The sequence below is a fragment of the Sinohyriopsis cumingii genome, chromosome 2 (assembly GCF_028554795.1).
Source record: "Sinohyriopsis cumingii isolate HCF-2022 chromosome 2, ASM2855479v2, whole genome shotgun sequence".
In the NCBI taxonomy this organism is placed as follows: Eukaryota; Metazoa; Mollusca; class Bivalvia; order Unionida; family Unionidae; genus Sinohyriopsis; species Sinohyriopsis cumingii.
The window spans coordinates 49,192,168-49,209,205 of NC_142962.1; the positions used below are offsets into that span (position 1 = coordinate 49,192,168).

At 29.9% G+C, this 17,038-nt stretch overlaps 1 protein-coding gene across 2 annotated transcripts in view; it reads left to right on the plus strand.

Annotated features, from left to right (window-relative positions):
- The window catches only part of LOC149804804 (TNF receptor-associated factor 3-like), a 222,455-nt gene that overhangs the window by 45,070 nt on the left and 160,347 nt on the right, over window positions 1–17,038 (plus strand). The window contains exons 1-2 of one of the 2 annotated variants that reach the window (XM_089944769.1): window positions 1,628–1,744; window positions 3,797–3,960. The gene's annotated coding sequence lies outside the window, so the exon portion shown is untranslated. Of the gene's footprint in view, window positions 1–1,627; window positions 1,745–3,796; window positions 3,961–17,038 lie in introns of those variants that run through there. The other variant, XM_089944776.1, reaches the window with a different exon arrangement.

Consider the following 17,038-nt stretch of genomic DNA (forward strand, 5'->3'; position numbering starts at 1 on the left):
ACATTGATTTCGGTTTTGCAGCAACGTTATTACTGACTGACAAAGACGGTGGTACTCAGTCGAGTCATGAAGATTTACGAGTTTCCTCATTATCATCAGAGCAAATCGAAGCATATAATGAATATGTGTGTGTTTAAAAGCGTTTAACGTCATCAATAACGGCTTTTTTTATATAATAAAACTCGTATCAGCAGGTAAAATCAGGTATGTGAAGAAGTAATTTTTTCATAAATTTAGTAAAACACACGATATTATTATTAATATTATTATTATCATCGTGTTATCCAACTCGAACAATTGTATTCTTTGCAACTTTTGTCATATACAGAGGTTTGGGCACTTCGTGTGGCGTAGTATCTCATGGACTGTGCATATTACTATTGCCGTCCCGATTAGTGGTGCTGTTTGCATTAGCTCAGGCTTCAGTAGTATTTTCATTTTTCTCAGGCTGTCCTTCAGTTGTAGGGTATTACTCCAAGCGCCCCCATTACGATCGGTACAATGACAGTCTGTTTTCCAGACCTTTAAATGCCAGATCGCTGTCTGTTGTTTCTTCCTCTTCTTGTGTTCGACGTCCGAGTCCGCTGATACTCTGATGCTAGTCAAATTCTTTTCTTTGTAGATGAATGTGATGTCTGGCCTTCTGTACACTGTTATGTTATTTGGTTTGAAGTATACTGATTTTGCCAGTTTGTCACGTTTGATACCTGGAGCCGAACAATTATAAATGCTCAAATTCCATATGGGGATTCATTCTAAGAGTTATTTCCAGGACCTACGGGTAGGTTATTGTCATAGACATTCTTGTAGTTAATCTATTCCAGAGGTGGGCAGACTTTCCAGTGCAAGTGCCGCATACACAAATATGCACCTTGTCGCGGGCCGCATAGTTCATTAAGTAAAATAATTAATATTTGAAATAGCAAAAACAAAAGGTTTTTCTAAATAACATCTAATTAATTTTTAGTTGTTAATATGTTGTTAATATTTGAAAACTTAAACTTCAAAAGAAGCACATTTATTTGATAAACAGAGTAACATAAACATAGTCAGTGCGAATAATGACTTGTTCCTAGGCCGCATGAAAACCCTTGGCGGGCGGCATGCGGCCCGTGGGCTGTAGTTTGCCCACACCTGAGATTCCATTCCATTCACAAGACCATTTTTCACCGTCTACAGTTTCGGAGCATCATCTAATCAGCCGGTCCTTTGTTCCTATCGACTTAAGTTGGAAACGTTTCTGTTACTTTGGAAGTAGGTCTTCTATATCTAGGTGATCATGTACGATATCTTTAGTCATTCCAATGGGTTATTTCAGCACCATTGTTAGGCAGATTATCAGACTGGTTTTTAACTTTGGCTTTTATCATCAGGACAGAGCAGCCTTTTGTCATCCGTTAAAGGATGGGTCGACGAGAGAGAGAGAGATAACTCAAAATTTAAATCATAGCATTTTATATTAAAATGTTCAGTAATGCATTATGCTCTTATTTTCATATACGTTTGTTGAATGAAAGGCAGTACATTATCTCATCTAACCAGTATTATTATCATTAGTAGCAGTAGTTGTAGAAGTATTACCTGCATTGTTTCCAGATACTATTTTAAAGGCGTTTATTGACGTAAGATATATGACGCAACCATGTAATACGTATTTGTACTATATATAGTTCCAGACAATAATTTTTCTTTACAGTAAGATCAGAGAGAGAGAGAGAGTTTTCAGATCATATCAGTTGATCAGGTATGTTCACTTTATTCCGAATCCTGTGGGACACATCATTCCACATCCTGTTTATCACATTACATTCCCAAAACAAATGTAATATTTATTTCCGAGAATTTATTTTAAAAAATTACATTTATCTGAACTGAACAATTTTATTTTATTTTTAAAAAAAAATGAATTCGTTGGTAAAATTATGTGAATAACACGAACTTAAAACCATTGTAATTTTGAGTTTCTTGTTATTGTAAACAATGTGGCGTATATGTTAGGCCACACATCCATATTCAGATTGAAAGTTGCATTCTATTTATTTTTACTAGATGGTTTAATATCCGTTTTCAAAATTGGTTTGTAAAGGTCTTTAAACCCATTATTATTTTGAAATACAATTTCCAAATGAAAAGGGATAAATAGTCTGACCGATATCGTTACATCTAACTGTAACCTTTTCACATAAGAACTGTATACTTTGAATTATACCTTGAAAAGTAAGGAAATTAGTGTGGACAGCATATTTAGCTTTACAACTATCATATTAATAATAGCTCCCTGATCTGTAAGCATGTCACCAATATTGAGTATATTATGTTCAAATAACTTTTTATAGAAAAACTGGTACCTTGTTTATCCTTGTAAGGCAGTTCATCCATACATTTGTTTTCATAAGATCTTCTCCTGTCCCGGGTACATTTTTCTCTGTTAAAGATTACTCTTGGTTAGGTCTAGGAATTTTATATTTTTTTTATAAGGATTTCGAAGTCTATATCGTCCACCTTTTTCTCCTCATTATATAGGTTATTATAATACTCTTTAACTTCCATTGGAGTATCAGATTGACTAGTAATAATTTCATTTTCATCTTTCATTAATTTTGTAATTATTGTATTCACGTAGTTTCTATTTTCTCTATGACAAAAGTGTCTTGTCGGTTTCTCGCCCTCTTCTACCCATTTTAATCTAGATCTAATAATACTTCCTCGAAGCTTTTATTCTCCTCGTACTCTTTTTCAGACTCAATATTTCCGAATTTTAAGGTCCCAAGGAACCATTATCTAAAGACTGTATTTGTTGTACAAGTTTGTTTTCCTGTTTTGATTTAAACTTTTTTTAAGCATACGAAATGTTTTTTCCACACATTTCAATGAACAATGTATCTAAAAATAATGAATCTGACATAGTAAATCTTAGATCTCAATTCAGTGCAATGGCAATACTTCCCCCATAATCAGTTGAAGTATATTGTAATTTATTCTCATCATGCAGTTTGCTATTTCATAATTGTATATATATATATATATATATATATATATATATATATATATATATATATATATATATATATATATTGTAAACCATTCAACTATTATCCAACTTCCACAGGCCTTTTCTTATAAAATTAATTGAATTTAAATGCAATATTATCATGGAGTGGTCAGACCTATAACTTGGTTTGTCATTTTTCCTACGTATGTTATACGAGACTCAGGCAAAAAGAATAAATCTAATCTAGCTTGTTTTACAGGAATTTTCTTCTCCATATATATCTCTTTAATCCTGAATTTAAGGTTTTAAATGGATCAAAGAGACCAAAAATTTATTTTAAACTTAATAATGCATTCCTAACATTAGTGTTATTTATATTTTTATAACTATAGGAATCTAATTCTGGGCATTGAACCAAGCTAAAGTCCCCACATATAAGAATTGTTGGCAAAATTAGTTGCATAACTCAAACGCAAACAGTTTATTGTACAAAATATTTTTTACAAGAGAACATAAAGTTCCGAGATATCCTGACTGTATAAAGAGATTTGGACGAGATGCAGTTTATTAATGTTTGTTCGAAATGATAATCGTATGAGGTACACCCGACAAAGACAATGGTCATTCTGGACTTTCTAATCTAAATGAGAGAAGCTATAAATCGTCCAGTTTGTACTTCGATTTTGCACCTCAAATACTGCAACGTTTAGGGGAAGGGGAGGAGAATCAATCCTTCATAAAGCTTTTCATGGTTAGAACTGTTGAAAATATTTGTAACTCTCACATGCTTTGTGCTTATTTCAGTAATCGGTATTATACGGACAGTCTCTTCAGATAAACCGAGAGAGGATCTAGAACGAAGCCTTATGAGGATATTTATTTCGTTTATGAAAGACAAAAGACGCTGTTCCTTGAACCTGTTAGTGTCATCTTCGTATATATCGCAACCAAGTTGTCATCAGCAAAAGGTATGAATATACCACAAATGTAAGTCATGAATACTGTGATGAGTTTCGTGTATGAAATGATTTTTGTGTAGGTAAAAAATATAGACGGAAAAGTTGCCTACAAAATACACCAAAAGAAGTGCAGCAAAATCATATATACATTCTGTTGATTCGATATTTAGACATACAACAGTTTGAATTGCCCACTGATTTCCGTTCAGTATTGAAATTGTATTAAATAGATTTATTTTGTTGTTGTTGAAGATTTGGCGTTTGTTCAGTGCTTTCTGCAGCACTATTCCATCAGCAGGATATGCATCTACCAACTACCTTCGCAGGTGAACTTTTTGTCAGCACTAGTCTCCGTCATTATTGTAAATGCTGTTGATTCAAGCAAGTACCATCCAATGTTTAATTTTTAAAAAAGGGTCTAATGGAAAATCATCTCCCACAATCTTACCAAGGGGAATACAGGTTTACATTTTACTCAGTTTCTCTGTGAATTTTACGAAATGGATGCTATGGATAAGAGGTAACGATATTGCTAAATGACAAAAATATTTATCGCTTGAGGCTATGACTTTTCTCGTCATATTACTCTTCGAAATAAACATAATATGTAGCAAATATATGTCATATTTTAAAGCTTTAGAAGCCTAAGCATGCCGCAGAACATTAACAAATTCTGGACTTTAATATGATAAACTTCTTGTCCTATCTCAAACTCAGAGTTGTTCACAAGAGCACTGTTAGAATTTGAATCAAGTCAGCATTGTCATGATAAAAATAAAAAACAAAAATGGAGATAAATGAAAGTAAGAAGCACTATTATAAGCGTGTAATAAGAAGACTCCTTAAAAAACTTTACATAGAACATGAAAATACACAATTTTCTCCGACAAGGGCAGACAAGGAATATGTCATTTTTGTGTCATATCTTCTCAGATCACCCTGCTTATTGTATAAAGTTCAGCACATGTTATTGCTATAAATCTGAGTAAGGATTTCCCGTTTTGGCAACTATGAAAGTATTCTCTCCCCTTATACTTTACATTCATAACTAAAAAGAACTTGTCTAAATAAAATAGCATCCTTTATTTCTCTCAAATGTGACACTGAAATCATGGCAGGAAAGCGTAATACAGGATGAAACAAATACACCACTCTTCATTCTATGCATCCTCTCTATAATTAGCTTGGAATAATAATAATAATAATAATAATAACAATGGCGAACATCGGCATAATAAGAGTCTCTACTTATTATCAAGTCTAATTCATTTGTATATTTTGTTTTGTGGCTGGACGGTTATTTTTTGAAAAATCCAAACAAAAATTACTTTTGATAATTCAAGCCGGGGAAAATAATTATATCAATAATCCTAACAATATCTTTTATTTAATGCTTATTTATGGTTTATTTTACTCACAAAGTAAGTAAGAGATTGAAATTTAGATTGGAATTTCATTGAAAATTCACGTCAGGAATAAGAATAGGGACAGCATCAGTAGTCCTCTACAGCAAAAAAAAAATAAATGAAAAATTAATGTCAACAATGGATACATAAAATTGTTTCAATTTTTCTCAGCTTACTGAAATGATAGACAATTACATAACACATGAAAGTGACCCTGTTGAGCGACAGTTGCCTGTTAAAAGAAATGCATATAATGTATGTGATGTGTATTGTTTATAATGTTAGTAAAATGGTATATGAATTACACACTATGTATATGACTGAAGCAATTGCATAATAATTATTCTTGACATTTAACTGTTAAATGTTTATTATCTCAGTTTATTGAGGAACATGAGATTAAATCATTTAAATTGCTACATTATTTCACCATTAACTGCAGATCTATATATTAGGTTTATATGTCCATGTATTTGTATTTTTGAAGCGGTCTACGTCCTGTAAGCATAAAATACGGAGAGATTATTTTAGTATTGCATGCATATGCAAATAAAGAGGGATGCTTCACTTTATATCTTTGCCAAAGATACAGCTGAATTGCATGTCTGACAAAATTTAGAATCGATGCATTACTGAATACCAATACACCTATCACAACAGCTTCTGATGATAAACCTTATGATCATTATCTTCTAATGTTCCGGTCTTAAAAAATATCGTCATATAAACAAACTTAGAAGAGCATTCCACAAACAAACGGAAAGAGGAAATTATCTTATATGCCACACTAAGCATCCTTAATGGAATAAAAACGTTTCAGACATCATTTTGAAATGCAATGCAATGGTATGTATATCAGTTATTTAGATGCTTCTATAAATCGTAGCTATTCTCATCAATATTTCCTACATATTTGGTATAAAGACAACTTAGAAATTATACCTGTTGTTGTAATATAGGAAAGATACCATCTTTAGTTATTCTTATTCATTCTGATGAAATAAAAATGTTTAGACAAATTAAATAAAGCAAAATATGTTAGCAGCAAGTGATTTAATGTGTAGCTGAACAACATTGTGCATTTAGGAAGATTGAATACCCAAATGTTTACAATATACATGTATGTAAATGTCTTTTGATAATATATGCAGATTTACACATAGAGAGAATTGTCGTTTGTAGCATTACACGAGTTGCATTTACAGAAATACTCAGTTTTCCGAGGAGTTCAACCTTGTAGACAATAACAAGGGCTAAAAATTGTAAATGTGAACCGTAATAACTGAAGTGGCTAATCGTACCCAAACCTGTTATTGAAGTTTGTGAATGGCATAGCAATAGCCAATGAATGGGGACCCAAAATTCCCATCAAACAGCTTGGGAGAGGGCTCAGAATTTCTCGCTACGTCACTGAGCTTGTGGAATGCCAAAGTGTACCGGTATGGTGCATTCTACAGGTGGAAAGAAAACTTAAAGAAATCGGTATGTACACAAATGCACGCACACAGCTCACATACACACAGACAACAACAACAGAGAGGGAGAGAGGGAGGGAGAGAAGCATTATACGTAATATCTAGCTTGGCCATGTATCATGCATGGCTTAGTATGTTTAGTTACTAAATATACATGTCCGATTCTGATTATAAATGTAATCTATATGAGACACTCTAACAAATATTTCTTAGTATTTAAGAAGTTATACCATGATACTGATAACGATTAACACATTCTTTCGATTAAACGTCAAGTTATAGCTACATGTAATTCAGTAGGTAAATAACATTAAAAACAAACTTTATTATGTTAAATATACACTAGCAAACATAGTTACTCTCTGGATAATAATAATATTTCGATTTTTGTTTAATTATGTACAGTACATTATACAATTAGGAATTTCTTCACTTTTTGACCTCTTAAATGTTTACATTTTATCAGATGCTCTGATAGCTCGTAACAAATATGATTAAACATGAATTCATTGCAGTCCGTATTCAGGATCAAATGTATTAAGTGGAAATATATGAAAAAGCCAAACAATCGCTCAGATGAAAATCAAATCATGAAGAAAGGATAGGAAAGAGGAGCAAAGGAATTCATAATGGAAGATATATGCTCAATGACTGACCTGAAGATATCAAGCAACAATCAAAAATGTCTGTTTATGTGTAACGCACTCGTCTTGACAACCAGTGCATATGCAGTAAGTATCATTTTCCTAACATGCAAGGAAAACAAATAAAACACACAAGAGAAATATTTATTTTTAATAATATATATTTCATAAAAATACGCGTACAAACCATACATTTTTAAAGTACACATTATATCCACAATAGTAAACAAACAGCCAGCCAGAACCACTTAATCATTATGTTTTAATAATTCTGTTTTTTTATATATAAAGATTCATATAATTAAAAAAAAAACCCACAAAAATGTATAAATTTTGAGGTTTCCCAATGTGTTTAATGGATTTTCGTGATTTTTAAATTATCTGAACAATTTTTGTTAATGAATGTTTAGTATCATTAATATAAATAAAATAATATTGAACATTTAAATATAATAAAGGAAGTGGTCCTGGCACACGCACACACACACACGCAATACACACACCCACACAGGGGGCCCCGAGTGGCCAAGCTGTCTAAGGCGCTCACCGTTCCAGATCACCGCCATCTCACCTCTGTCTGCGTGGGTTCGAGTCCAAGGCTCGGCTAGCGTGGGTACGTGGGAAAGCTTGCCAGTAGCTTCTCGTGGGTCCGTGGTTCTTCCCTTGGTTTTCCAGGGTTCTTCCTCCACTAGTTATACTGGCCACCATGTATAGCCTATCTTGTGCTGAAAAATAGCGTTAAACCCTGGAACAACAACAACAACAACAACACACACACACACACACACACACACACACACACACACACACACATATATATATATATATATATATATATATATATATATATATATATATATATATATATATATATAAAGCTATGTTTGAACAGTTACAAACTATATCATATTGTTTCACACTGGAAAATTTATACTTAAAAAAGCGATTTTTGTTGTTATTAGCATGTTATATTTCAAAAGTAATAAAGGGTAATACTTCTATATTTTCAAAAAGTGATAAGAGTATTTTATAATAGTATATATGAAAGTGATACTGATGTCTATTATGTACCATATTGAAAAAGATGTTCAAAAGTGATAAGAAAACCGTTGTTTTGCAGGTAAAATCCTTGATAATTGATTGGTTTCTTAAAATCATATTGATTGTCAATAAAAATAATATTATGTGTAACATTTTGAATAATATCTGTGTTTTTTGGTGTGTTCTCTAATTTTGGTAAGATAATGTCTGCAGTTCGTATGTAATTGTTACTATATATATAAATAATGAAAAGACAAATGCGAATAAAATCATAATTTTATTTGATAAATCAAAAAGATACAGTTTGATTATTTAACAGATAATGTATGTATGAATGCTTTTAATGATATTTGGAAACTTGATGAATTAAGTCAATTAGCTCCTCAAATAAAAATATTGAAATTTAAAATTAAAAAAATGATAATTATAAATAATAAACTATTTTATGAAAAACAAGTAAAATACTAAAGAAATTATATTTGATTGAGGTGTCTGTAGAATCTAATGATATAACAAATATGAATGACTTTTGTCAGGTATTAAAATTTTCAGATTTTATTCTTATAACAATGTTTGAAAAAACTTTTCTAATATAATAAATCTTGAAAATGTTTCATTTGCAAGTAAAAAAAGAAGACTAATGCGATATACATTTAATTATTTAAGAAGTGTGAAAAATATTGAAAATAGGATTATATTAAGAAAATGCAAAACGTTTATGTATTGTTCGAAAATTTATGTAGTGTATGCTGAAGCTGTGTTCAGTAAAAACAAGTATCCAAAGAAAATAAAAATTATATTTGGCGAAAAAGAAATTTATGCATTTATTTATGAAGGCTTAAAATATTGACAAGTAATTAATTTTTGTACATTCATCCAAAATATATTTCTTATATGAAGTGGTGATGAAGGATGTTAATAAACGAAACATTAATTTTAAAAATGTTAAGAAATCGTATGATTACTTTTTAGTCCTTCTGAATAAAAAAATTTCATTAATCGCAGGGATGTGAGAAGTTCATTCACTTGGTCGATACACAATTGCCCGGAACATATCGTAAATCCATTCCAAGTGCAAATATATTTATTTGTATGTGATATAAATAAAATATGTAAATAAACATGGTATTGTGTGAAATATGTTAATTATCAGTTATTTGTACTAATATATCTTTCTTAAATCATCATCACTAATCATATTAACTTGTATTTTTCGTGAAATAAAATGCAATGACGTATGACCCGCCTTATGATATAAATTTAGGAGATTCTAGTATTAGTTTTTATGAAAAATATTATCAAAATTAAAACTAAATATTCCAACACATATGTCTTCCCTTATAGAAATACAACATACATGTAAGGTTAATGACAAATTAGAAGTTGTTTAAAAAGAAATATAGTATGGTCATTTCCAACTGGCTTTCTAGAATCTGAAGATGATTCAGTAAATATAAAACTATTTATTTATCTCCATGCTGTTATAAATTCTGATAAACTAAATTAGAAGGTAAATTTGCAAGTATTAACTCCAGCCGTAGGATTAAATATAATATTGCCACAATGTAGTTATATATTTTCAAAATATTGTACTAATTATAACTGAACATAAACGTTTCGTAACAAGAACGGATGTGAATAAACTATTGGTGTGGAAATATTAAACTAACACCACAGTTAGACTGTATTATTAAACAAGACTTTAATTCCGTTTATGCTACATTAGCAATGTTTTGCTTTGCAATTTAATATAACGTTACAATATAAATAATTCACATTTGATACTATAGAAGAATTACATGATTATTTAACAGGGTTGTGTTCAAGTTCCATAGAACCTTACAAGTTATATTGCAGTACAGGTAAAAGAGATATAGTGATATCATCGGTGATCGAAGGTTGTGCTAGTTTGAATGTAATTCCAGGATTTCCTATACTTTTATATATAATATTAATACACACCCGTTATAGCCTCTGATGTAGCATCTTGAATTAATAGTAGTTTAACGTTGGGTAAGAAAAAAACATATAAACTTTAATTTAATTAAAGGTGTATAAAACAGTTACCTACATATGTAAAGTCACATTATATATCTCATGGAATGATGTAATTAAGCAACTTTTGATATACAGAACCATTAGAAAATATCTTAAAAGTTATCAACTAAATGGATTCCAGGAATAACAGAAAAAAAACTGTATAAGACGGAAATAATACATTTTCGTGTCGAAAAACGTTTTTTTTTAAAAAGATTGTATTTTTACCTATCAGTCTCCTGTTGCCGAAAGCACAGGTCGGGGGAAACCTAACGTTACTAAATCTATTCAACATTTTTTTCAGTGTGATAAAGTTGCAATATATTCACCATTAATAGTAATCAGCATATGAGATGTTCATCAAAAAAGGAAGAAAAAAAAAGTTCTAACTGTTCTTGATCGTGAAGATGATAACCCAAATAGCGAAATGGCTGAAGATATGCACAAATAATTTTGTTTTATGATGTTAAAATTGATAATCAAACATTAAAATAATTAAAGAGTAATTTTCTTTTAAGCAGAATCAAAACCTATAGTTGATATGCTTAAGTCAGTCACATTAAGACATACTAAAACACATTTGCTATAATGCAAAATTTTATTCTCTTTATTTTTTTTTAAAATTTAATAATAAGGCAGAAAGCATATTGCAGATTACTATTCCTCTGCATACACAATGTTTTATGAAAATATATTTCGAGGGAACAAATACTATATGGTTTTCTGTCATCTATGATGAATCAGCATCTAATCGCCTGATAAATACTGCACTGACCAGTATTATACCGTTGACAACATTTAATTAGAAGACTTTTTAAAGCATTTTTTAAGATAATCCAAGAATAAAAAAATTATTTCAGTAACTATTTTTAATTTTTACAATAAGATAAAATATTATATAATATGCTAGTAGTATACATGAGTTGTTTGAAAATATGAAATATCGAAAACAAATTATTGATAAATGTTTACCAAACAGATTTTAAATCAACAGCTGGTGAAAAAATTAGGAAAACAAAAATTTTAGAAAGAGATTATATAACAAGACTAGTTGAAACAATGACTAGACAAACAAGACTACTCGGTTGAGGTACTATCACAGACTTGACTACAGTTGAAATATAGTCTTCAACAAAACGATGATGTGGAACTTAGAGCAATAGCAGGCCGACGTCATGACAGAGTAATGCTTGATAAATTAGATAGACATACTGGTGAAATTTATCGGAAAAAGCAGCCAAATATTAATTGTCATATCGTTGATCAAAATCAAACATAAATTAGGTTTTGGAAGGAAGCCATAAAAATGAACGCGGCCATGAAATGAACAACACAATTATGCCATGAAATTGCAGAAACCTAAATGAATATACTTAACGTAGCTACGTGTCATTACATATACAGTTGTTACAACTCTTAGGTCTTAAACAAATTAATGTTTTTGTCTATGAATATTATTGAGCACTTCATAATTCCTGTGAATAATAATTTCAGTAAATAATTTCATCCAAATTACAAACTAAACACAACAATAAGGCTGCCTCTGCTTGAGATGTTAAGGCCAAAATGAATAATTTTTTAAGTAAACAACATTTTATAAAAAGCTAAGACACGATATTAGAGCATGGATGTAGGACAGTCCCTTCCCCAAAACATTCAAAGTTGTGAGCACGTTTAGGAATTTCCAAGCGGAAAACTGATGTCATACATTTAGATAGAAATAACGTGATTGCTTCCATTCATACTGATCTGAATATATATTTTATACTCAGAGAAATATTAGCTATGTATTAAGTTGTTTGTAAAATAAATGTCACCTCTCAGGTAGACCATTAATTTGATTTTGGACAAAGGTCAAGTACAATGTATGGATATACATAACACATAATCGTTGAAAAAAGCCAACAAACAATGGAAATATACATGATAAAATGGATTCACTATTGTCTGCTAATCTGGTCAACATAAAGCAATTTACAAAATATAATGATAGATTTAAATAATTAATAAGCGTAATTGTTAGATTCTGTAAATGCATCATATATTTAATGAGGATAAAAGTGTAATTATTGAACGTTTTACGAAACTGTTAAAGGTATATTTTGAAAATATTTTACAGAAAATAAAACATATACATATTTCGAAACTTTACCAAAAATGATAAATATAATAATGCAAAACTAAACTTATGAAAATGACCCCTGTACAGGCTAGAGAATATAATAATGAATTATATGTTTATATGAGTTTTTATGGTGTGTATGATTTTTTCCAGATAAAATGCCCCAACATTTAAATTAGATATTGTTGGAATATCTAATGGAAAATCATATATTTTTAAGGATATACTCCAAATTGGAGAGAAGAAATGTTTAAAAATAATCAGTATCAGATAAAAATCAAAATGTGTATGGAAAATAGAAGATTGACAAGATGAAAAAACATAAATGGCACGATGTACGACACTGAAGTACAAAATCAACGTGGGAATTATTCAGGATTGAAACAGTCTGAAAATGTAAGTCAAATAATAAACAACAACAGCAACATCATCAACAATAAAGCAAAACAACTAACAAAAATGATCATATTAAGTGGAATGGCTATAGACGGAAATTCAACTGACTGGTAGCATTTTTTTATATACAAGATCTTGATATCATGTATTTCAAATAGTAGCAAAAATACGTAAACAAATTTCTGTAGACTATTTTCCACCAAACATATCTAAAGTAACTAATATAAAATAATATTCAAGTACCCTCCTAAGAATCATCCCCACTCATCTTGCAAGCAAAATACGAAAAATAATTAACCCTTTTTGTTCATTACATTAATGGTAAAAGAAGACCTTTTAACATCTGAACAAATAGCATTTGTTAAATTGATCAACAAAAAATATGGAGCAGTCTTTTCTCTATTGATGACTTATGATGTTGATGGATAAAACAGAATGAAAACGATTCTGGAGAGAAAACAAAAATAAGTTGCATGGTATTAATTTTTAATTGATTGACAAAAGAAAATGGTATCCTGATACCAAGAAACCAAAACCCCTGTATACAGTTCATGTTGTATTTGTTGATGATGCTAGTGATGTATACAAATCATTGTTCAAAATGCACATATTAGCAGGCTACTTTTATGCATTAGCATAATGTCAAGATAAAAAGCATAACGATTAAAATTAACTTTTATTTGTTCCACTTGTCTGTTTTGCTAGAAGAACCATTCTTTGAGAAAGATAATAAATATAATATAAACTGATTTCTGGTTAAAACTATTACACTATTACACACTAATGTCGCCAAGACAACAATATTGGATGACTTATTTTTAACAAACATTAAAAATGGTGGATTGCCTATGACAAAAGTACAACAACAAAACATTACAAGATAATATCGCCAAATAATGGTATCTTAATATTATAATAAACCAGTTTGGACCCACTTTTGAAAAAGCTAATTTAAAAAATGGTCGATATAAACATGCCCTTGATAAAGAAACAGTACGTGATATATGTGGTATCAATGCAACACATGATAACATTGGATTAATTATAAAGAAATTCTTAGCGTTCCTAAGAATGTTTATGTGTTTGTTGTTCAGTGGTTTAGTTCATAAAACATAATTGTAAACGAAACCTAGAAATCTTTCACCATCTTTTTTTTTTTATATGTTTGCATGCATAGCAAACATGCATATGTAAAATAGATAATAATATAAAATCCTTTTTACACATTGTTTGGAAACCCGATACCGAAATTGAGATCAAATATAAATATATAAAGAAAGATCAGGAGGGTTAACAATTAATCGCTTTATTATATGATAATGAAGCATGATCCACAACATTATTATTCGATATAATCAACGATATAATATACAAACCCAAGTTAAAATTGAAAAATGGCAGTTTTATGTTGATATCATAATACAAATAAAAATCATTTATGTTGCTGATGGCATGATAATTTTAATTGATAAGGATCATTATCTAATATATAACAAAACCAGTGAAGAGTTTTATAACAAATTATTAACACCAGCAGGACATATGTATTAAATTACGACTCTATGGTCTTAAAACAAATAGTAAAAATAAGTGAGAAGCCACAATCTTTGTAAAATTGAACAAATAATATATTTCACTAGAATACAAAGTGAAAAGGTAAAAAATGAACTTATTGCGAATTAAATCCCAAACAATCTTAGAATTACAGACACAAGTTCTAAATAATAAATTTCTGAGAAACCTTTAGTAGAAATCCAAATTAAATGCAACACTGTAAGTGTTGATGTGCTTTTGCTGACCATTGTAGTGCTAACATGCCAACAGTCCTTTGTTGGATTACAATAATAAAATCTAAGACATATCATTATTTGAAATTTCACTATTAATTCAGGTCTTTTTTCCATGAATGTTATATTTGAAGAGCATTTTATTTCCAGTGAATAAATAATTTCAATACATAATTTCCAGCCCAAAATAATTACTGGACACAACAATAATGCAACTGATTCTGCTAGGTTATTAACGCATAAATAAAAGATTTCTAAAGAAAAAACATGATTATATAGTCCTGTACTTGACCTCGGGTCAGAATTAACATTTTCTAAATAAAACTATTACCTAATGGAAAATAACCTTCTAGAAGGTTCGTACTGTTTACAAGATTGTTATAATCAGAGTTTAAAATGTGGTAAACACAATGTCCTTGACTCAGGCAAAATTAATAATCCTAATAGTTAAATCGTACTCATAGGAAACTATCTGGCTGTGTATTGGTTGTTTACTTCATAAAAATGAATGATTCAGGTCAAGTAGAAAATGAGCTTGATTTCGGACGAGGTCAGATCCAACATACAATGTTACGTTGTCAATATCTTATAAGGAAATTCAACAAAATTAAAAGACCCTGACCAAAAAACAAATTAACTATACAGATTACTTGTTATAATCTATGTCTCAGTGAAGTAATAATAAATAATTTAAAATTAGCCCCTTCGGCGATTACATTGATAATAACTATAATAAAAGACATATTTTCGTGCGTCTTGATGGCAATAATCATTATACATCAGATATGTATCAAATCCTATCCAGTTTTTAAATAGGATAATCATACAATAAATGAGTATAACCAATATATTGTTAAAAATATTGACGATTACAAAAATGTAGTAAAATATCCTTCTGCACACAACATTTGTTTGGATATAAATTAAATAGCATTAATATTATTTATGAAATATTATATTACAGAAAACCATGAAATTTGATCAAATCGTATTGTACAGAATTGGTTGATATTGTTATTGATTATAAAATAGACACATGATTAATAAAACTGAGGTTCAACCAAGAAATGTTTGATTAAAAAACTATAACTAAAATATTTAAGTATTATCACGAGGCATTCTGTAATCGAATATGTTAAAACAAGGGCTAAATTATTTGTGTAACAGGAGCTAAATTATTTGTTTACGAAAAAACCAAATTAACTAATGATAAAGTACAATGAAGAAATTGTAATAGATCAACCGAGAACTGATTATGAAATATTTACACGCCCAAATAATTTTGAAGTAGGCTGGGAATTGAAAAAAAAATATCTTTATGTATAAAAAAAACTTACATTTTGTACTTTTCTTTTCGTGTTCATAGGAACAACTTGTTATGGGTTAAGTCTGGGCATCAGATGTTCAGGATCTGACAGATAGAAAATATTGATGAAGACTGCAGCTTATGTTCTTTGCTTGGATCCAGCTCTCTGACCCATATATCAGCACTGGGTTGACTTTGGAGTTCAGCATTTTAAGTTGTCTTTAAAAGGTGAATGTTAGATTCCTCAAGGCTGTTCTGAGAGGAAAGCAAGGTAAGCATTTCAAACGATTGTAAGATACAGAAACCACAAGATAATTTACGTGATATAAAATTGAACAATGCTACACTCCAGAAAATTATTAAAGTACGTGATAGACGTGAACCTATTATAGTATTAGGTAATCATGCTTTTTTATTGAAGGCATATATTATTGGGCTGGCAAAACGAATTGTGCAATAAGCTGTAACAATGAAATAAATTATTTATTACGCCATGGAACAAACCTTGCCAGGAATTAAATACAAATATTAGTGAATTAATAACATTAAATATGCTGATTCCTAATTGAAGTTATTAATGGGGAAAAAAACCCGCTACATGAACCAGTTAATGTTACATAACACGTGTGTATTTTAACTGATTAAATATTATTATAAAATCCTTATCAATTATTTCTAACAAATATGTTTATCAATCAATACAAAAGACATGAAAATACTGTGTACGGATGATAATTAATGAAAACCAAATTCTTGGATGTAAACACGAACCGCAACTTATGTCTTTTAAACTTTAGAAGTGACAATATTAATAATCATGCTGGAAAGCATATTATTAAAAAATATGATTCTTATGAAGGTCATAAAATCTTT